A 24,346-nucleotide genomic window follows, 5' to 3' on the forward strand; every position below is an offset into this window, starting at 1 on the left:
AATTTGTACCGGTTGCATTTTATTATCACTTGTTAAACAATTTCAATAATCGCGCAGTTATTAAGAATTGAAGTTGTGCACAATGAAAATGTAAGTAAGCACAAAAGTTAGGCAACTATGTGTTTCTGTTAAATTCCGCTATCACTGGTTAAATTTTGAACAAAATGCGGCATATTTTGAGCTTTATTCCTTGTGAAAACAAAAAGTAAACCTTCCTATTCAATTGCAAGATATATTGACGTAGCAAATTTTGACCATTACTAATAAGCGGTCAGTTTTGACAACACGCCCATTCGCCGCAGTTTCTCACTTTCATTACAACATACAAGTTGAAGAACAGCCAGTCAGACAAACTAGTCATCCTCAATAATTTGGCCAACAATGAAAGTGTGTCTGTTCACATTTACGTAAGCATCTAAGTTCCTGTCAAATTGAAATCCAAGCCATGTATGACTTTTATCTGCTGTCATGTCATCTCATATTTTCATGACTAACTCAGTTATTTGCGCAATAAAGCGTTGGCTAAAATATTTAGAAAGCAAGTTATGTACATGCGCGTGTTACTAAACGTTCCTTCTCTTGTTTAGTATATGCATCATGTGACGCTGTAGCAGACGACGTAGCAGACGCCACGATCATCAGGGGCGCCTTCTCGCAAATATGTTGCTTGGAGAGTATTTAGTAGCCTTCGAGGTCGCAGAAGTGTGTCGGGGATATCGCCAGTCTTTTTGCGCGTTTATGTTGCCCTCTTAAATGTGTCCAAGTGCGTAGCACAATTTGCGCATTTCTGTTCGCATGCAGTTTGCGCTCACTGTTCTGAAGTCCATATCCTTGCTTACACGGATGACGTTGCAGCGTTTTGTTCAGACCAATAAAGGACGACTTGGGTAACACTGCATCAGTGTTGTTTACGCTGCGGTAGCGCTCAAAACTGGCATAAACGTTTTGGTTACTTATACGGGGTTTGCAAACGGCGCTTTCGGAAACGTTTAAACTTTAATGACCTGTTGATTTGGTGAGTATGTAGGATTCCGAGTGGAAATATGCAGAGAGAGTGCTTTACTTGTGGTGGAACGCAATCAAGCTCCTTCAATGAACAGAATGGTGCGATGGATGCGACTAGACTACATTTGCTCGCGTCATAATTCGCAGTTTGTTCTTTGCGAGCTTACTGCGCTGCGTGCTCATTGGGGCTCCTCTTGCTTCCGGGAGAACCACGGTGGGGTGCGAACGTAGTCTGCGACATGTTTCCATTGCCTATAGGTCGTAATGGCAGCTGCCCAGCCAGGTCGACCTTTTGCTTCACCCGTCTGCAGTGCCAGAGACTTTTGCAAAGACAGCTTTTCATTGTATAATCATTGCGAGTTCCGGAGGAGGCCTCGTCGGCTAGTAGATTCGACTTTTGCTATCGCGATTCTGTTTTCATTTACCTGAATTCCAGCTGCAACACGAATACAACTACAAAGAACTTTCGCTTGAATGTTGCGTTACATGCACCCCAGGGCTGAGCCTGAACGTATGAGAAATAATAATTCGTTGCTTCGTGGTTGTCTTTAGTTGTAGAAAGCAAGGGATGTGTTCGTACGCGTATACCAACCTGAATCATACGTCTCGATTGTTCTAACGGCAATGTTCATTAACTTTTGTTTGATTTTTTTTTCTTTTTTTTTAGATCGGCTCCCCCGCTGCTGAGAATGAGCAGCTGTTTAGTTTTTGTGCTTTCTAGCTGTCATACGAAGCTCGCCACCACTCCTCACACATATTCCTAAAGCGCCGACAACTCAATCTATTCCGCAGTCATTATTTTGCTCCCTTTTACCGCGAAAGCTGTATGTGACTAACCTTCCGAAGTTTTTTCGGCATACGTCAAAAAAAAAAAAATCATCATGTGGGCCGATCCTGGTGATAGTGCAGAAGGGTCCAAGCCCAATGGCACATACCCCTCTGGGCCCGGAAAACAGTAAGGCGCCCTTAGAAATATTCGGAATGGGCCCACGTATGGGGAATGCTTAACGCCTGCTTCACCTACGCCGGGGGTCGGCCCGGCATTGGACTACCTTGGGTATGGATTCACATACGCGGAGCACTCAGCGCCTGTTTCACGAACACCGACACGGGTGAGCCCGGAATTACACTATTTTCGGGATCGGCCCATCTATGGGGAGTGCCTAATGCCCGATTCACCTTTGCCGAGGGTCGGCCCCCGGCAGCCGACCCGCGGCGAAGGTGAAGCACATGTCATAGGGGGAGAGGGGCGTACTTGCGAGGTACACCTTATTTCAATTCTAGTTTGCGGGTTTACGCGCCTTTATGGCTAATGGCGGGCATTATTCACATTTGGACTATTAGAAGCCCTCCCCCCCCCACTCACTTGCCTAGAAAAGTTACGTTGGATTGCCCCCCCCCCTACCCCCGAAAATAAAAAAAAAATCCTGGGTACGTGCCTGGCCCTGGTATTTAGGTAGAGTGGCTGATAGCTTAATAATTTGCAATGAATAATGGAAGCATCGTTTACAGACTTCGGTTTTATTGATGGGCACCAACGATACAAAGAACAGCATGCGGAAAGCGGTCACCGGGGTCAGGAATGCCGCGACGTCGTGCTCAGCAGCAGCAGCAGCGCTCCACACAGACACTGAGCCACGGCAACGGGCCCACAAAGGTTGCACGAGCGTCGGCACAGCCCACATGTGTACGCCGGTAATGCATACCCACCTTTGACCGAAGTTCCCGCGCCGAATCGAACTTCCTTGTCTATAGGGTTCAAATATCTGGCCCATTGCTGCAATTCTTACCTGGTTAGCGTCGCGAGAAAAAAGGAAAGATTGAAGGCGATTCCACCTCTAGTTGATGTCGATGAAAGACAGTGTCTTCCTTGGCGAGTTCGGGGTGAGAGTGTGGCCTTTCAACCGTACATTTTATTGTGAGCCGCGCTGGAGCGACAACGTCCGGCGTCTCCAATCGGAAAGCGGACGTCGCCAACCATCAGGACACCGTAACCGCCGGGACTCTTGAGAAAGAACATCGGTCCTCCTATCTCATCCTGGAGTTACTGCATAGGTAGCATATACGTGCAGTAACTAGTGCGGCGTAGCAAACTAGGGCTCACTAACTCTTGTCGCCTACTTTGTCTTTCTTATCAATAATACATCTCTCTCTGTCTCATTTCATGACGCTCCCTTGATGTACTGAAAGTTCCCGGGCGCGATCGCGGCGTAGTGCTACTCTACTTGCTGAGGCGCGGAGTCACTGCGCATGGCACTTTATGGCGTCACCCGTAGCGTGAGGGCAGTATACAAAGAGCGCCGGACTTCGAAAAAACGTAGGCGCGCAGACACGGACGTTCACGTCCGTGGCTGCACTACCTTCGCCGTAGGCCTACATATTGAGACATAGCTATATCCAGCATCGCCAAGGAAGACATTGTCTTAAAAAAGAAAGAACACACACACACACACACACACACACACACACACACACACACACACACACACACACACACACACACACACACACACACACACACACACACGCACACACACACACACACACACACACACACACACACACACGCACGCACGCACGCACAAACAGTGATAGGCATAAGAAAGCAAAAGGGGGTGTGCTTCTTAGCTCTGACCGACCTCCTTACTCTTTATCGTTATAATGAAAATGCGGCTTAATTTGTACTAAGCGTACCCAATGTCGAGGGACAACTATACGACCCACGTACCATGCTGCGCAAATAGTGCTGTATTCAGCAATAAGATTGAGAGGCGGGCTAGTTGGTTTGATTTCATTGTGGAAAGTTCTGCGCACACTAAACGAAGACAAAAAGAGGACACAAACACCAGCGCCGTTTTTGTGTCCTTTTCTTGTTATCTTCGCTTAGTGTGAGCAAGAGTTTCTACCGTATTCGCAGTATTTGCACTGCATCATGTAGTATACAGGGTGTCCCCAACTATCATGCACCAAGAGTTAAAAATATACAAATGCAATGTAGCTGCACAGAACCAAGGTAATGTTGTTTGCCATCGCTTGCAGATACCCAGATACATTTTTGCATTCCGCCTAATGACATAATTATTCTTAATTAATAAACTTCTCAAATACTGTAATTATATTAAATGTGTCAATGAGAAAATTGCAGAGCAACAAAAACAACTCCCAGTACAGCTTTCTGTTACTCCATATGTGCTAAATAAATGCATTCTGCCGAGCATGAAAGAAGCCCGCGAATAGACGCAAAACTGCCGCACGACTGCCCGCTCGAGGCGCATTGTGTGTATTCGCAGGCTTCCTTCATGCTCGGATGAACACTTCTATGTAGCACGTATTGGGCAACAGAAAACTGTATCGGGAATTCTTCATGTTGCCCTAGAATTTTCTGACTGACACATTTAATTTAAGTATGATATTTGGGAAGTTGATTAATTAAGGGTAATTATGTAGTTAGGCGGAATGCAAAATATAATCAGAGTATGTCCAAGCGACGGCAAATAACATTACCTTGGTTCTGTCCGTCCACGTTGCATTTGCTCATGTTTAAATCTTGGTGCATGATAGTCGGGGCACCCTGTATATTAAAGGTACAGGTGGAGAAAGAAAGGATAGCCGGCCGTTGCCGCCAGTGCGCCACATGGGCGTTTCTACAGTGGGCGGCTGGCCTATATTTCTTTACAATAGGGTGTACAATGTGTTGTGAATCAATACCGCGTGTTTTTTGCAAGGAGTGCCAAACATTCCTGAAACTAGAGCGCTCAAGGTAAAAATGGAATCACCTCCGTGCCTGCATCGCTAGCAACCCTGAGCATGCATAATTCAAGACTCCCATTTTGAACATGAACACATGACCATCTCGAACAGTACTCCTCTCTGTAACGCTGCAATGGCATTGAGAATATTTAAATAAATAAATATATAAATAATACATAAATGTGATTTGTTAGAAGACGAATTATCGGGAACGGCGGACATAAGCAAAACACGTTAGGTGTTCTAATTTTCTGACTATAGAGTCAAATACCGTATCTGCACTATTTCATTAGCCTAGATACGTAGCTGTTGACAATGTAATAGGTGTAACTGCTGACGAAAACTGATAGTTTTTAAATCACGCGAGAAGTCCTTATCTATTGGCCGTGCAGCAGGGGAGAGTTTCTTTTTCGCTGGGAAACAAACTGGGCGCCTCAGGAATGCAAGAAACCACGTGCAGAGGAAACGTCAGTTGTGGACGTCCTCTGACGTTTCCCAGTCTGCGTCACGTGGGCCAAACCGTCTTTCTTATTTCGTCGTTTTACAGTGTACTAGTACACTGTAGTCGTGGTGATTACGGTTCGTGGTGGGCACTTTCTTCACAAGTCATCGATGCGCCAAAACGAAGCGTAGTGCACTAGCTCTTTTGTCGCACTTGTCTAGAATTTTACTTGGAGGCGCATGGTAGGGCCTATAGCAATTACCAGGCCTATAGTAACCGATCAATTTTATCCATAGTTTTTTTTTTTTTCTACGCGTTCTTAAACATGTCTGTTGGAATGATTCTACTACCAACGATACGCGCCGTGTGAAATGACGATTCAACCTAAGCTATTGGTCAGATTTGATAATTGTTGGCATATTGGGGAGTCTCAAAAAATAAAACCTTGACTGCAGCTGTCGTCGAAACTAGCGGGCATTTCTCCTAGCACTACGTCAATCAAACGAAAAAAAATGCGCTGAGGAGCTTCTGTCGGGTCATCTAATTTTCCGCTCGACGTCTAAGCTGTTTTAACGATGTCTGAAACAACGACAGATGCTCATGATTGCGTCTTTTCGATGATTCTGCTTGAGTAATATAAAGTTCGTTATTTCTCCCATTTTGGATTGCCTTTATCCATTCGACAGCGTATGTCCAAATTATTAAAAGCAATCCTTCCCGTCGTGCGATGATTTCGCTCTCACAAGGACACGCTTTGATAACTTAATTCGACTGATATAAAGTGCAACTTTAATTTTCCCATCGTGGTTTGCTTTAATCAGCGTTTTGACACCTTATTTCGAGCAATCCTTCCCGTTGTGTGGTGTTTTCACTCGCACAACAGCACGCAGTCGGTTTCAGACCGGCCTTCGGCCAAAGGTTGACTACCAGTGTATTAATTCTCTTACATTTGGAACCCCGCTTGTGCGACTGTCCTTATTCATTACTACACAATGTTGTGAAACACTCCACATTACTGTACAGTACTGTACAGGAACTGAACAAAGCAAATGGAGGCTCCAGCGCTAGTTGAGCGCGCACAAGGCGAGCTTGCTTGCACAGAAAAGCCGATCGACCGCAATAATCAACTAATCAAGTACGAGGAGACTTCTCCATCCTCCCTGACCTGACAACCATTGCTTCGCGAGCCTAAAGCATGTACCAAAAAAACGAGCCAGGTGCCTGCTGCAATTGTGCAATATGAACTTACCCGTTTTCACATTTGTGAAGCTACTGCTTTCCCGCATAGAATGGACATCACTGTGGCTAATATTGACGCCAAGAAATTTGCATAATACTTTATTGCGTGGTCTGACTTCAAAAGTTAAGCATTAGGAGTCAGGCGCATATATTGTTTATATTTCGGAATTTTCTTTTACTCTCTGTACTTATTGTTTTCGGTGATGTTCCTAGATGTGTTTCTTTCAAGTTTCGCATAAACATTCTCAAAAACTGCCTCCACAGTTATTACTGCTTTACATCTTGACAGTGTTCACAAAACGCGCTAAAGACGATGACGACAGGAACACATACGACAGAACGGGCACTGAACTTCCAACTAGCGTTTATTTGAAACGATTATCCATCAATTTGCAGGTACAACATGCACGCATCATCATATACGATATTGTATAACTCAGTCATCTCATACACAAGATTGTATAGTCAATGCTTTCACGTGTCTATATAGGTACCTCGAAAGAAATATAGGTATCTAGACACGCGAAAATATTGACTATACAATCATATGTATGAACTGATTGACTTAGCGCCCATGCCAGCAGTGGAAGGCGGAGCGTTACCGTGGCTCCGATGCATACAATCTATTGTATGATGATGCGTGCATGAAGTGCCTGATGCGCAGAGCATAAAATGGACGATCGTTTGAAATAAACGCTAGCTGGAAGTTCAGCGCCTGTCCTTTGGTATGTGTCCCTGTCGTCTCCGTCTCTAGCGCGTTTTGTGAACGCCGTCAAGATAAACCAACTCGCCCAAATCGACGTATTGTTGCTTTACATCCATTGAAAACATCAGTGAACAGGCTGTGGTTTTATGTGTCACATACGCTGCGACTACTACGTCTTGAAATAAAACGTTAAAACACAACGTCACCGAAAATGAGCACATTTCTAGCAGTAAGGAAACAATTGCATTAGCGGTGTCAATGATAGGTCATTGCCGATATTCTGCAGTGCCAACGTCACAGTGAAGCCAAGGACACTTCATTAGCCGTAATCGCCACATCGAAGTAATGAAGGTGGCTCGCACTGCGTGGTACGGTTTGTACACGTGGTTTCCCCACAAGCGCCCCGTTTCAGTTTCCCAGCGGAAGATGTAAAAAAATTTCTTCTGCAGCATGCAGGACCTAGGAGGGGGACTTATAGCGCGATTTGCAAATTGATATCAGATTACTTCGTCAATTGCCACGAACTTTACATTCTCTGAAGCCATATAAATACGCTAGTTAAGGTTAATTTGTGGATATAACTAATCAGCAAGAAAATTAGGACCATAGTCCGTTTTCCGACGTCCGCCGTTCTCGATTATCCGGTTTCTTTAAAAAGATCGCGTTTTTGTTTGAGGCACTCTATTTTAAAGAATTTTTGGCACTCCTCAAAAGTACATCGCATATACGACTAGACAACGCTAATGTGGCGCACATCATAAATGAAATTCTCGTTTTTTTTTTATTTTACCCTGATTTGAAGCAAGTGGCGTGTTGGAAGAACCTTTGGAGTGGCCAGCTCCATGCCGAGTGAGAATAAGTTCTGTATATACATTTTGCTCTCTCCGGGCCCCTGTACAGGTATTGCAATTATGTGGAGCAGCTACGTCGCGCCATTTACTGCATGGTACGAGTGAATATATAGTGTGTGTTGTTGCACATGTGCACGGTTTTCACGGCGCTCAGCTCCGCTCCAGGAGGAACTACCGCAGCGTGAATGCTGCTATGACGACGCAGTTGAGCAGAGGCCTCTCCTCGTTGCGTAGAGGCTTCGCTGGTGCCGATATCCTGCAAGAAAAAAAAATACACATTTCAGGAATTTGAATATATATATTTTTTGAATACAACTTATCGCGATCGCAATGCAATATTCCAGTACTGGGTAAATTTTGATCGGGAAGAAGAAAATAATGTGGTTAAAAAGGAAAATGAAGCGTACGGCTGGCTCTTAATGACTTTAGCAGAAAGCAGCAGAATGGACACGACACGATGCAGAGAGTGACCAACCTAAGTGTTCTCACTCGTTTGTCACTTCCTCGTGTCCTGTCTATTGCACTGTTTTCCTGCTGAAGAAAACGGTGAAGCTGACACGCATCCAAAGGCGCCTAGACAGACAGAACGCCTCTTCCATCGCGGCCTCCACAGCTTGCCGGTCTGGTCGGACGTGCTCAGAGAAAGTGAAAATCTTCATCACCAATGCTGTTTTATTTATTTATTCACTTTCATATACTATTTTACTGTAATCAGTAAAATTGAATTAGCCGATGTAATTTCTTCATTTGTCTTTCTACTGCAAGCTAAAGAGCCGTCGGTTAGAATGCGAATAGTTCTAGCACAGATGACGTGTCCATTGATGGTGACCGCATTTCAGAGCGTCCTTGCGATTGGACTTGCATGCCATTGCAAGACTTCGTAGACCAATTTAGTCACGATATCTCGGACGCCTCTCTTTGGAATTCTTTAGGAACCAGCGGCAGCTACACACCGTCCCGTGGGACTGCCAACTTTAAGCCTAGCAGCTTTGCAAGAAGAGGCTGTAGTCCAAGTGGAGATGATAGCAAAGGCCCACGCATGCTACTCGAGATATTGTATGAAGGGTGAAGTGACTCTTTAACACGTAACGAGCACGCACAATTCTCGCTGTGAAGAAGAAACCGTAAGGAACGAACTTCTGACGCCCATGAACGGTTCGGCGCGATGCCCCTTCACGCAGCTCGGCGGCCATGCCGTTGTTAAGGCCGTGTTGCATGTCCTCGGACCATGCCCTTCCGCTGTGTCTTCTGAAGATTGGCCGCAACAGTGTTAAGTAACAGCAAGTTTCAGGTGACCGGTGAGTTATCAGTGTAAAAGAGGCCGGTATACACATTCATGTCGAGAACAAAGCGCCAAAAAACAGGGAACCTAAAAGCCGGAAAGTGCCAGTGTTTGTTCGGATTTCTACGTGTTCTCTTCACAGCGGCCATCTCTCCTGAATTTTTCGTAATATTCACGAATTTACAACCCTATGTCATGGTTAATAAAGCGTGTGTGTGTGTATCCAACAAAGGTGTGCGCTTAGAGCAATGTCCGTGCTATCTCCGCTCTCTCCCGCCTGCTTTCTCGTGTGTGCGAGATTTTCGCGAATTCTGAAGTTCACAGGTTGGCACGTGTACACCTATTTGTTGCCCAACAGTGTTGCCCCAAGTTCGCCCAATAAAGAGTTACGGTATCTCGGGCTGGTAGCTCTATATAAGCCCAGACCCCACGTACTCTTGCGGACGCACGCAAGCGTACCCAGCAGATATTCGTGCGGTTGAAACGGAGCGCTCCAGGAGTGTTTGGTTGGTTCCGTCCGTGCGATAAAATTCGACCGGAGCGCTCGGAGCGCGGCTCAGAGATCTCGCCGAGCTCCGATTACGCGACCGCCGCCAGTTTCCATTTGTTGCGCGGCGAAAGTCGAAGTCGCCATTTTTATCGGGTCTGTGCTAGACAACGTTAATCTACGTTGGTGCTAGTTCACTGTATCTGAGCTGCAGTCGCATAATTGCGGAAGATGACCGTGGATCCGTTTCCGTCGCACTTTCAGAACACAGAACCGCACTTTCTTCCGTTTATACCCGTCGCTGTTGCTTAGTGGCTATGCTTTTGCGTTGCTAAGCACGAATTACATGTAATTAATTAGATTTTTTCGTTGTTTTCTAATCGATCGACTACATTTTTTTACTCCGTAACACTCACTGTGATCCAATTACATTTTCCGCCAATCGATTATATGCAACCAGTGATATTATTGACAAGACAAGCTGATTTTGCGTTTATTTGCGAAACGAGCGCTATCATGTTAGAACGCCCGTATTTAGCGAGTTTAAACTTTGGTTTTTCCATTGTCATTACATCTTCCCCGACATCTGTTAGCTGATTTCCCTATCCAGTGCTCATACAAGATATTCTTACAAGCACCGCCTTGCCCCCCAACGCACACATTAAGGGAGTTTCAAAACGAAGTTCGCCTTGCCGCCTCCCCCCGCCCCCCAGCCCCCTTCTCCCTACGATACTGGCTGCATGCTGCCTGCTGCTGAGTTGGTCGGTATCTCGGCGTATATATTTGTGGACATATGTATAGACGAAGTTTGAATGCATGGCGAATGCTAGAACCTCAAATTAGCGCACCGCTTTTCTGCGTAATAAAAATAAATTCCTGCATAAAACCTGTACATATAATGTCGGCCTCATAGGAGCCTCTAAAACACACCGAACTCTTGATGCAATAGTGCATTATATTAAACGAGTTCTTGGATTTACTATGTTCTCTTGAATTTTGCCATTTGGTATGTATCACTGGGGGGGGGGGGGGGGGCGCATACATAATGCAGTGTTAGTCCAGCCTGTTTAGGATTTGCAACAATTTTTGGAGCAGGAGAAAATGTCGTTTTGGAGCAGTTTAGGAGCAGCCACATCAGCATTCTGGAGCAGTTTCGGAGCAGAAAAATTCAGGCCTTTTTGGAACACGTGGAGTAGTACAGCAGTAATCTGTAGCCATTTGGCGAAGCTTATTATTTCTGTACAATCAGTAAGTGCTGCTCAACAGTGAAGCAAAAGACAAAGCCAACTGTTACCAATTAAGCTTACGTTGCCACGGACGGTATGCCGTGCACGGTATGTTGCAAATATATTTATTTGGGTAGGAAAGGAACTTAATTTTGCAAACTAAATAAAATTTTCTAGGCTAACGAGAACAAAGATATTCGTCTGGGCACAAAGCAGACATAAAATTACAAATGAGCTAGAACAATTTGCGCCGTCAGTTTGTCACAAGACAATTAATTTGGCACAAGACAAAAGGTGATGGCAAATGTCTTATGTGCATTCCAAATGATAGAAGTGCTTTGATCAGATTTACCATACTAGACAAAAAGGGTATAAAACCCAATAACGATGCCAGAAGCTCGACAAGAGACTGTGCGTCTATGAATGGCGCCAAGGTGAAATGCCGACGTACATGCAGTGAGTCGCTAACATGGTGATGGCAGTGAAGAACAACGTTCGTGCCATCTCGTACCCTCGCTTTCGTTGTGAGACGGTTTGTCGTCGGCCTCCCGTGCGTTGTGTGGCCTCTGCAAATAGATATGAGTCGATTCGGCGTGAAACCGTAACTTTTGTCGCCGATACCCGAGCGACCTTTGGAATCACTACCTTTTACTGCTCCCAAGGGCTCGAATTGCCACAGGCACATCCAAAATAGCTCTGAAAGCTTTCCAGTACAATTATCAGACGTATAGGTGCTCGTAATGTGATGGGATACGGCGGGTACATGCGTGTATAATTAAGCAATACATTCTGTGTCCCGAGGCAATTGCCTCTTTCCACTCTAAGCATGCTTCACCTCGTAACATTGTTGTACAGAGGCGAAGCTGACTTTCGGGAACCAGCATCATGCAACGCGTCGTGCTTTCAGAGCTTCGAATCCATTGTTGAGGCTTACGAAGGTGGAGTCGGCGCCATTGCTAACAGCGGCAAATTGTTTTAGTGAAAAGCACCGAATAGCGAGAAGGTTAGTAGCGAACGTCGAAATAACTAGGCCTAGCCGCGGTGGTGGCTACAGCTGCCAGCGGATCTGCACGCGAGAGCGCCTGTTCGAGGCGGCGAGATAATGAAAATGGCGGTGGTGGTGGCTTCGATCAATGCCGTGGCAACAAGGCAGAGAATGTATCCGTCTCCATAGAATGCGCGAGCGCAGGAGCCCCATACCATCTAAGCGTGCGGCAGGCTCGGCACGGGGCAGCCTTGGGCGCCACTATAGGGTGGTCTGTGACTAACTGCAATGGAGTAGGATTACTATATCTGACTCCCCAGCCATATACAGTAGCTTTACACTGCAGGCAGATGACACCAGCAGCCAGTCAGCATCCACCAAGAGCATCCAGGGCACAACAAGCAGCCACAGCATAACTGCGAGTCGGCCTAGTTGGAACCACAGTGTGGGACCAAAGCAAGAGCAGATTACTTGTGTGCCTGAGTATATCACGGGCGCTGGGAGTTTACAACAGTGTGGTTCAAACCCGTCTTCATCGACGAGTTCGGTCACAAGGGTGATGTATGGGGGCGAGCGCGATTGCAAAACTGGACCATACAGCACTTCCACTACGACGAAACCTTATAATGGTACCGGTTTTAAAGATATATTTGATATAACGATGAGGAGCCGATGCACTGTCAACCTTTTTATGTGTATTAGAGTAAACTAAACAACTTATTGTAATGCTCCCATGCCGCATTATCAGTTATAACAACTCTGGATACTGAGTGTATGCGCCGAAAAGAAAATGAACCTAAAAAAAAGGTGAGCCGCTTTGCCACACCCACCTTTGCGCCGTGCACCCCGCATGGTGCGCCTTCGTCTGGTTGCCCCAGAAAAAAGAAAGACAGGGGTGGCGAAGTCGCAATTTCGCCCGAAAGGCGAAGCATCGGTTGCGATAGCAAATTAGCAGACATCTATACGAAGTAAGGATAGTAGTTTTATCGGCCATATAAATGTGTAAACATTCGCTAACTAAATTAACAAGCATCCATATAATTGGATGCTTGTTACTGTCCATATAATTGCTATTGCAATAAAATGAACTTATGCAACTTTGTCACACTCGCCTTAATGCCGCATACTCTGTATGGCATGCCTTCACAGGGCATTGCCGGACTTGCATCATACTCATACTTTAAAATCATACTTTGTCACAGCCCGGCCACACTTGCCATCTGCCTCCCACTAATGCCGGCGTATAATTGCTACCGTCCTTGCCTATCACCGTTTTCAGCATGTTTCCAGTGAACGACTACATCCTCACTGCAGATCGAAAAATCCTGATAAAAATGTTCCACACTGTTTTCTGCATCACCGCTTCACGGTTAGACACTCTGACCAGTAAGCTTTTCATTGCACTTGAAAAAATAGTGCCGTGAAAATTGGTTGTCAGTCCCTTAAAGGGGCAGTGAAGGCGTGCCGTGCGGGGGGCATGCACAGAGGGTGTGGCGAAGCGGCTTGCATCTTTTTTTTCTATTCCCGGATATTGTGTGTCTTTTCTTTTCTCTGCAAACACCTAGTAGAACACAAACAAAAGTTCACGGGGTGCTCACCCTAGCAGTGTTAAAATCGGTAATCATATAAGTGGATTTGATTGTACTTCTTTCTGTTTAATTGAAATATTTATCTCCTATGCTTTCTTTTTAGCTTCCTATTTATAACAACTATTGCTTGAAACAATGGGCAAATTCATTACTTCTCTCCACCTTGCGGGTTTCCGCAGAACTACTACATTGTAACAATGAGATTTTCTTGGCACTTGTATATTGTTGTACATGCTTTCAACTGTAGTTGTATGATAAGTTCAGCACAGGTAAGCTTTGTAATGCATGAATAAATGTCACTTGTGTATTTGGTTACGTCATTTATGTATCCTAGTGAGCACACACCCTCGGCAGCACGCACAAGACATGTCATGTACACCACTACGGCTGCGTCTCTGATACTGCCTGCCTGATTTTTTTTTCAATGTTGCTGGTCGTGTCCTAACAAGAAACCAAGAAAAGATCACCGCGAAAAAATTTCAAAAGCAATCGTTTGCAAGGATAAAGAATGTATGAAATGCTATAAAGAGAATGCACTGAAGAGCCAGGTCAACTCCTTAATTCTGTTCACTGTATTTGAGCAATGGTAACATAAGTTGATGGGGAGAAAGTAACGTAAAAGTAAGAGTAATGCTTATCTATGGCACTGCATTATATTGCTTGTGATATCCCTGTGAGTAGAAGTTTTCGCCTCAGTGTTGATTAATCCCTAAGCACGATCTTTTAAAACGAGTCAACGAGCCTAAAAAGTACGCAGCCTTAAATGCAGTAACTGCCTCTTCACATGCAGCGTAAATATTGTTTAAAAAAAACTGGATTTAAAAATTGTTTAAGGAGACGAAGTTTGATTATCCTTTCAAATGATATGCTGCTGTCACACTGACAGGTACTAAACATTGTCCGAATTAAAAATGAAAACAAAGTCATGTGACTGTTTCACAGAAAACAAATGAACATAAACGTGATGTACCAAGATTATCTGAACCAAATATATTTATATAGTAAAATGTAGACCCTTTTCGAGAAAAAGTTATCGCATATGTCTTTTGCCAAACAACTACAAACAAAATTTATAAAACTACGTGCTTTAACTGAATAAATATAGCTCCCTTAGACACAGGGAGTGTGAGAATGGTAAAGTTTGTCCAAGGGTGTAGCTCGACATACGCAACATGCATTACAATATCATGCAAAAAGGAAGTTGTGTACATTGCAAAGAACAAGTCAAAACTTATTTATCTAATCCACACCATTCTTTCTGTAGTATCACATAAATATATTACTGTTTAAAATATTATAACACCCATTCTTTTTATTTTCAAATTCTTCCTTTAAATTAAGAAGTTTTTATATGACCGCACCCCTTCCCGTTACAAAGCGGGTTACATATCATCGATGTTTCCTTGTCCAGTTCTCTGTAGGGATGAACCCAATTATTTGAGCAACAAGCAGACAACAGCAAATAATTCAGATGGTGGTCTTCACTGTGGGAGAATGCTGTTGCAGTAATCTAGTTCAGAGCCAAGAGAATAGCTGAAGTCTGCTGTATTTCTTATATGCATTAAATCGTCTATCACCGCAATGTGAATAAAACTAAAGTAGTTAAAGCAACCAATTTAAAAAAAAATTATCTTGTCTTACGTCCCAACAGAAAAACCTGCTTATCAAGCATGCCGTAGTGGGAAAAACAGAGAATTTTGGACTAGCGGGAATCCTAAGACTTGTACCTAAATCTAAGTATACACCAAAATGCGGCCCCCTCGGCTGGGACTGAACACAGACTTAGCTCGGCAGCATAATGCTATAGCCACTAAGTTACCGCGATGAGTGAAGAAATGTCAACCTAATACCCATTCCAAATAGTTATAAACCTCTTCCAAATAATGAAGGCGTCTACACGCGCCTCCAATATCTTGGACTTAGTTTTCACAAACACTCCTGACACAATAATTTCCATTTCAAATATGAGCGGCTTTAGCAATCATAACCTCATTCAACTAGCTGTTAGCGTCACGAAGCCCTTGTCTGGCACAACAACAAAACAAATTCACAATTACAACAGAGCAAGTTACGATGAGATTAACTCCCAACTAGAAAAATTTTTTTGCCAAGTGCTACTACCTTTATTTCATTGCCGATCTGTAAATGACAACTGGGTACTCTACAGTGAAAAATTAACTGCGTTAGTACACCTGTGCGTCCCGATAGTCTCCATAACTAACGACAAATTCAGCCCTTGGTTCAACAAGTCTCTTCGCAAACTAAGCAATATAAAGAAGTGTTCGTATAACAGGGCTAAACGCGTGCGCACTGCTGAGGCTTGGCAGATATGGAAAGACTGTTTAAAAAATTACCGCTCAGCGATATCTTCCGCAGAAGATAAGTACTACTCGCAAGACTACTCGCAAGACATCGCTGCTAACTTTCAATCTCAAAAAATTTTGGCAAACCATATCTCCGACAAGAGATACTAACACGGCCATAACTTTACACGGAACAGAAAATATACCTATTGCTAGCGCCGATTGCTTTGCTGTATTCAAACATATTTTTTTCATCTGTTTTCACTCGGGAGGGCATTTCCAATGTTCCAACTCTTCCTGAACTTGACGCCACATATATGGAACCAATTGTTATTACTCTTGAAGGCATTAAATTACTCATAGGTAACGTCAAGATGTCCGCTTAAGCTAGTATTGACAACATTAATTCCAAAATATTAAAGAACTCCGTCGCTACTTCAAGCAAGATCTTATGCCATATTTTTCAACAATCCCTGGCACCTGGAAAGTTACCCACCCACTGGTTAATAGCAAAAATAATACCAATTCACAAATCTGGAGATGTTCACTCAGCTCACAACTATCAGCCCATATTTTTAACCTCCATACGTTGCGAAATTCTTGAGCACATAATCACTTCACTCGTGTACGACCACCTAGAAGCTCACAAGTCTTCACAGCCGCCATAGGACCTTACAGGCTCTATGGCGCGGCTGCCATAGGGTCTGTAAGGTTCTTTTGAATGAATGAATAAATAAATAAATAAAGAAAGAAATAATGTAGGTTCATGCTTTTCAAGCTTTGTCACCCCGTGACCTTAGAAAAATGAATCATGAAGTCCCAGTGCACATCCCGGGGAATGAACGGTTAAGATCCCCTGGTTCAGAGTCATGCTCTTTAGTTTTATCGAAGTTCAGCTCCAGAGTTTAAAAAGACAACTCGAGTCGGTTCAGAGCTTTCTGAATTGGTTCACTTAGGTTCAAATGGGTCTTAATAAAGATAAAACATTCACATGCCTCCAGTTACCATAAAGACTTGCGGTGTATTTAGAGAAACAAGTTCAGTTGAATAGTGTGTAGAACTACAGCAGACGATTTTTTGCGGTACCAATAACTTTTTAAACTCTCCTGAAAATGATGTATAATGTAGTGGTGTATACAGGCATTTCAGGATTTGTACATTCAGCGGGCTTCGTGGCAACCTGAATGGCTCTCCAATGCGTTACATCCGCCCTCATACAAATAATCGTCATTGGATTCGCGCAGGAGTATTTTCACAGAATTGTTATCCGACTTTTTTTTTCTGATTACATAGCTGCTGGCTTTGCATTCACGGTACGAGTACTCAATTCCTCGAACGTGCAGCAAATCATGAATCATACAATCATCTACTGCAAGGAATTCAAAAACATGCTCCAAATGGAACGCAGCTTCTTGGCCTAGGGTTTGTTTGTCTGGACTCCTCGTGACAAAAATTTGGGCCGATTGTCACATGTGATCGGTGATGCGAAGGTCGCTGTAATGGCAGAAACCGCATTGAAAGCTTTAGATGACAAGATAATTGAGGAGAGAATGTGAGAAAGGCACAGGACATTCTCAGAGAATTAAGCAAGTGCGGGGGACCAAGCTTACCATCTCATCTCGAATGAAGAGAAGTGCACAGTGAAAGAGCAAAGAATGGTCTACGAGGTGCGCATCCAGCTTTCGGTGACATGGTCATCGTGTGGCTTGCAACCACTATGCTAGGATGACTGATGCTTGCGTGAGCAGTTTGTGATACCACGTGACAACTACCTACAATTTTTGTGACATGTAGATGAATCCTTGTAAAAAAGCCCTACAATAAGAACCTTCGCTTCAATTAAGGTGAGGTTTTTGCACTGGTCACAAATAAAGAGGCTATAATTAATCGAACCTTGTAAGTTCGAGGAATTTTGACACCATACTGCAGTTATTTAGTAAAGCAAAGTAAGTGAGCCAAAATTTTTGTGTCAGTATAATCATGTAATGTTGCTGGCGTTCGTGATCCGTACTGTACAAGATGAATATAATTCGTCTAGCACTTAACTACCCATGTATTATGCGTTCATTTTTCTAAACATAATAAAGGCACTTAGTTGTAAGAGAGAACGTATGGTTGTTTTTAGAAAGTGAGCAGTCCCACTGCCTAATTAACACAAACTTTACAAAAGTTGACGAATCCATGAATTTATAGCTGCAATATTCCGAGTGAGCAAATAAATATTGTAGTGAAAACAATTTAACTTATGTGCGTAGCCACCACAAAAAAAAAAAAAAAAAGAAATCATGTGTGCCAAAAAATTATGCCTCCTAAAGGGACACTAAAGAGGAACACTAGATTAACTTCAACGGATAAATTGTCCTTTACGAACTGCATCATCATTTATTTTGCTGTAATGGGTTGATTACTAGTAGAGGAAATGAAGGTCAAACTTAAATTATTTGAATTTTCCACAAAAACTCCTACGCCGGTACATCAGTGCGACATCACATACTTTTTCAAAGCACTGTTTCGTATTTTGGGTCATTCTCACTAAGTAAAAGTTCTTGAATCTCATCACATTAACCAGCCCCAAGAAGACAGTGTCAAATCCATGACGTCAGAATGCGTTAGTGCAGGAACTTCAGTGAGGCGGCACCCCTCCTTATCTTTCACTCTTCCGTCTTTTGCGGCTTACCAAGCCTCTTATCACAGTATGTGTTTTTTTTTTTTGGCATTGTGGAAGGCTAAGTTACTAACACAGCTCAAATTATTTTTCTTCAGTGTCCCTTTAATGTTGACTAAAACCAAACAGACAAGGGTAATGTGGATACATAGAGCAGAAATCAGTATGCATTGTGCTACATTTTTAGTGGGATGAATGAAAATCTCAGACAAATACAGCTTTGTTGGCATTTCATGACAATACATGTTTCATATGGCTTTCTCCTGAATGTGCTTGTAAACTGTCATGCAGATAAAAAGGAATACCATATAAAATCTATAGCGATAATCTGCAATTACATAAATTCGCAAAGCTGCTTATCAGTAGCCAAACACCACGAAACAAAATCCAGTTGTCGCCACCTGCACTTGCTGTAGAGAAGCCCGAATCACACTGCAGAACCAACAGCAGCCTCTCGTGGTATAGTACAATTAAAACAAATGTACATGACAGTTGTGACGAAGGTGCTACTGTGCCTGAACACAGTACATGCCCTAAGCGCAAGCAGTTTCCTTTGTGATCAGGCAGCATCGGTGACGCTGTCCAGACCAGTACGTGCTAACTATACGCACAGTGTTCAGTTTAGCTGACTGTGCATACAATTTAATGAGCCAAACAGATCACTGTGGCGAGCTACATCCATGCGCTGTGATAAAGTGTCACAAGAGATGCCGTTTGCTCTCACAGAATTTCCGCAACAACGACCAGCCGTGTGGTTGAATTGGTTTGGAACTGTTCCTCCAAAAAGTTTGAGTTTGGTTACAAGATGGCGGAAAAGATATTGGTTCAGTTCTGGTTCAGATGAAAATAAAGGTTCAGTTCCGGTTCGACACCCTCTCCACACCCATCGCAGAATGTCATCATGAACAGGAGATTTTTGATGAGCATGCAGAAAAGTGAAGAAAGGAAAGATGATTTGTGGTTCGTGCAGCGTTAATCAAAAATGAAGACAAAAACAAGAAATGCACGAGCCATGCACTGTGCATTTCTTCTCAATGTCCTCGTTTCTTGTGAGCGCTGCATGAACCACAAGATAATTAAGTAAGCACCAACTAGCTCAGTTTTCAATTATTATGAATAGGAGATGAGACTGGGAAAATAAGCAGCATCAAAAGCACAGATGTCTTAGTGAAACTAGAAAGATTGTAAAGTTCTGTTTTGTGTTCACACATTTTCTCATTAGTTGCCTACGTCTTATTTGCTGGTAAACGTAATTACCATTGTAAAGTGCGCTTATTTGTATAGGATCCTGGCGTATTGATGAATTTAGGAGAACTGCTGCAAAAAGGACCAAAGAATGCAATGCAGTTCATAGCGTTTGCATTTAGTAACTACGGGGTGTTCAAAATTAAGCTTTATGGTTTTCTTAAATTTAGCCGCTGGGAAGCACGCAAAGACCACATGTGCAAATAAGTTACATGGCCAGGGGGGCACAAAGTGAGATGATAATTATCACTGTCAGCAGTCCAATTAATTAAAATTGAATAATTAATTTTTTGTTGAATGGATGCAGTAAGTGGGTATGTTTGCATTGAAAACTTACAGACAGTCATGTTTCTACACAGTATCACTTGGAAGAATTCTTCTAGCGTGTCTGTGCTCCGAGATATTCGACTCCGAATTTTAATTGTCGTTCGCATCATTACACGTGCAAGAGAGCTGGGATCTGCACGAAGCTCCTCCCTGATGTGATGCGGCTGTTGCGTTTGGCGTTTAGTCTGACAATGGGGCAGAGGCATTGGCAAAGTTAACAGTCCCCCTTCCCCTCTCGGCTGGCGAAATAAAAAAATCAAAGAACCCGGAGCTGCAGTCATAACACGTGACCGTGCAGCCTGTAACGATTGCGCAAGCTGCCATGCCGAGATAATGGCGCGATCGGAGAAGCCGGAGGGCAGCATGCGTGTGTAATGGTGACTGGACGAGCGGGCATGGTCCTTGCCTGGGCTACGCAAATAAAGTGACTGATGATTTCCATGCAAGTACTGTAAGTTTTATTGAAAACACGAGCAACAACTGCACGGCACATCGTGCTGTCATATCTTGATTTCGCAGTTACTGAGAAGTCATAAAATATGTGCCAACTAGCTGTGCTTAAAATTTTTCAAGGAAAGATTGTCATATACCCAATCGAGCATATTCGAACCCTGTATTCGAACCCCGAATTTTTCTCTTACTGCCGATCTTCCTTTCTGAGAAATTCACATAGGTTCCCTTTGTACTTCCATGGTACTCTCTAACAATTTTATTTCCTTTCACTGATGTGTTATATGCCCACAGTCGCTGTGTAAATACCTGAACATGTGCATTCTTACTCTTTGACCAAAGATGCACGTCTTGAACCTCGTCCGGGATTCATGTGCTCTTTCGGCCTTGTTTGTGATGTTTCCTATCAATCCGTGCACCTGTACATTTCAGTCCAATTTGGAATACCTCATCTGTTCTCTTACAATCTCGGCCTCGCTTTACTCAACGTTTGATGTTTCTCCCCGTCTTCCATATTCCTCTGCATTGCCCTGACTACCATGTGAAAAGAACTTGTCCCAACCATGATACAGTGAATCTCTGCAGTTTACATGAACTGCAATAATTGAAAAAATAAAAATGTACACCCCTCAAGGGTAACGTTCATGTGTATGCTGCTTACTTCTTTCACCTGAAATAGAGCCTTGTCGGGTGCTGTACACTTACAGATTATGTGACTTGGCTCTGTCATTGTAATGCTAGGCTAATTGGAAAAACAAAGCTGGTTCTTCTCAACAAAAATAGTAATTTCTTCAGGATATTGAGATTTCACACTAAAACCAGTAATACAAAGATACACGTAGATGAGTATCTGTCTGGTAAAATAAACTATGATTAACCAAGGAGGTTGATTAACTCGTGGGAGGTGTGCGAAAAGCGCTTCATCATTTTTATCATTTATTTATAGTTTTACCGTGCCCCTCCTGTGCAGCTTTGCCTTCGGGACATGGTTTTCACTCCGGCAGTTTTTCTTTAACTTCCGTGGTAGCCATGGTGTCGGACACCTTAGGAAATTTATAACAATTGTAAAGTTTCAGATAATGAAAATGCAATTTGCATTGAGTCCACATTAACTCGCAGAAATTCCGGGCTTGTTTTGGTTTTTATATGTTCTTCATGAGTATATGGCTTTCGATGAGAGTGTCAATTCTGTGCATTCAGTTGAAAAAGATGCGAACCTGTATCAAGTCAACTAGCCTGAAATCGGCATCGTGCAAGCCCACGTTTTTCCGTTGTTGTGGATCAATATAGCAGAAGAGAGTGGCCATATTAAAGAACCGCTTATTTGTTATCACGTGCCTAACCATTTTCCATTTTAAACATACCAGCATGCGAGTTTGGCAGCGAAATGCCTGGATTTCCACTTTATATTCGAGTTCACGATAACGGGAAACTCGCCTTGTGCACTCGATCCTGGGGTCAGGTGGAGATGGACCACAGTAGGAGAGAACAAATACAATAAGGGCGTGATTTAGCAGTGCTGGTGAAATGAGGCGAATAACCAGATGATGGACATCTGTTGTAGTGACCCAGGCAGTGCTTTAAACCCTCAACTTCATTGGTCCTGCTACTGCAATGCCTGTGTGATACTCCTGTGCTTTATGGCAACTTATGGCAACAAAGCAGCCATAGCAAACAGCAACGAATAGAAAAAAAAGAAGGAAAGAATGGCTGTGATCTCATATATCTGAACAGGATATGACATGAGCGACATACGTGCACACACACATGCATGCAAACATACTTTTGAGCGCGAGTGCATGCCTCAGTGAAGAGTTTGTGCTAATTGCATGTTGTCGTGCTTATTCATATACTGAATGCATCCTTGTATGGATCAAGTCGGCTCAAGAAAAGTCTACCACAGGAAGCAGAAAGTCACAACAGCTGTCCAAGTGGCAAATATGACGAGAAATGCACGTGTTGATTTCAAAGTACAATGTTTCAAATAATGGACACAAGCAATCAGGATGAGCAAGATGGAGTCACCCTGAACGCCTTCCTCCCAGCAATAGAAAAGATGGCATGAACCTGACGAAGACATCCCTTACCAAGTGATGTGAAATTCTGGACTGGGAGAGATCCCTACTAGTGATTAAGGGCGCAAAGACTGAGTATTTTAGAAGTTTATTTGATGAAGTAACATGCTAAAGCAGGAAAAGGACACTGCACCAAAGTGGACCAAAGAGTTATTGTCTATGAAATGAATCATAGTGGTGAAGAGGAGGAGGCCTACGAAGCCAGTTCCAGCTGTGGGCATTAGGATTACAACATGGGGAACTAGCTACTTGCAAAATAAACTTTGCAAAAATGGAAACAGCCTTCTTAAAGAGGAAACGCAGTATTAATGTGCTTCACGTGCAACATTTGCTACTGTCACAAGAAACACAAATCTCTTTCTTAAATTTTAATCACCAGATGAGTCAGCAGGACCGAATTCATATGGGTGCTTAATAAAGTGTTTGAGAAAAGGTAAAAACGTAAAATGGCATGTGGTTGCTATTATCCTGCAACAGGTTGCCCTGACGGTGTCTTCTTTTACGAAAAAAAAAAAGGAAAATGTATCATCACTGCTTTTCAAACTACTGTTTTCCAAAGATGAAACACTCTATTGCTCAATGTGATGAAAATAACTTTATTTTCAATTTTAAGAAATATGAAATTTAGCATAGGAAGTTTGCCATGTACGCAAGATCAGTACTGAAGCCGTATTGAATGTTCACTGCCCTGCTTGGTTAGCACGAGCACTTTTCATGATCCATAGATGTATTTAGCATGCAGAAACCAATATTGTAGTTATCTGTACTTCCAAACAACACAGATCAATACAGACATGGCATTTAGCATTACCATTCACAGCACAAAGAGTTGTGATGCAGCCTAATCCATGCTCAGATCAATGATAAACAGGCCTGTAATGCAGACGCCATTTTCCTGATCCTCTGCATTCCTTGCAGACATAGACGTTCACTATAATGCCAGTCAATGGTTTACCTATCTCGTGGCAGCAACAATTTCTGCCTTCTTCGTTTGGATAAGACTAGGCGAGCTACACTCGGGAAAGTGTACAAGCAAAGATTAAAAAAAACTCGAAGAAAAACTTTCAGCAGAATGCGCTAGATGAAATGGAATAACTAGCTGTAACATGGGTAGAAGTTGGTTTGACGGTCTTGGTTGAAGAAATCAGTGCAAGTCAAGAACTCAACCTGAGTTCTTTCTTTTCTGCGAAAACTCCAAGAAGAGAACCAGCCGGATAAAAGTTATTGCGTAAGATTAGCAGACATGGCAACAGAACGTCATATCATTTTTTTCGAAGTCAACCTTAAGCGTCTTCTGAGTGATGACCCCTTTATGGTACGCAACTCTGACAAGTTGCCAAGTGGCTCAATGTTTTGGTTTAACTGAAATCCTCTTCTGTGGATGAACAAGAAAAAAAAACCTTTTTTTGCAACATACGTACCTCAGTCTGAAATGATTATAAGCTGTTGAAGAGAGCATTAACAGCCCCCATAGAAGATGCAGGAGCTGTTTTGCGCACTGTATTTTGACATGATGCTAGTGAAGAGATCCATGTGAGGCTTGTGCAAGGAGCCTGCAGCAGACTTGTACACGTTACAGAAAAAAAAAGTAACCGATTACAATTACATTCACCTAATTTAAGAAACACTGGCATTTGCATTACTTCAGTTATAGCACCTGTTCTGTTTGATGTTTATCTACGGAAGGACGAAACGAAGTCCCTTTAGAAGATGTGAAAT

At 43.1% G+C, this 24,346-nt stretch overlaps 1 protein-coding gene across 1 annotated transcript in view; it reads left to right on the forward strand.

Moving 5' to 3' along the window:
- Nucleotides 1–24,346, forward strand: part of LOC142567368 (uncharacterized) — a 996,706-nt gene that overhangs the window by 926,394 nt on the left and 45,966 nt on the right. The gene's annotated exons all lie outside the window — the stretch shown is intronic.

Source organism: Dermacentor variabilis, chromosome 1 (genome assembly GCF_050947875.1).
Source record: "Dermacentor variabilis isolate Ectoservices chromosome 1, ASM5094787v1, whole genome shotgun sequence".
In the NCBI taxonomy this organism is placed as follows: domain Eukaryota; kingdom Metazoa; phylum Arthropoda; class Arachnida; order Ixodida; family Ixodidae; genus Dermacentor; species Dermacentor variabilis.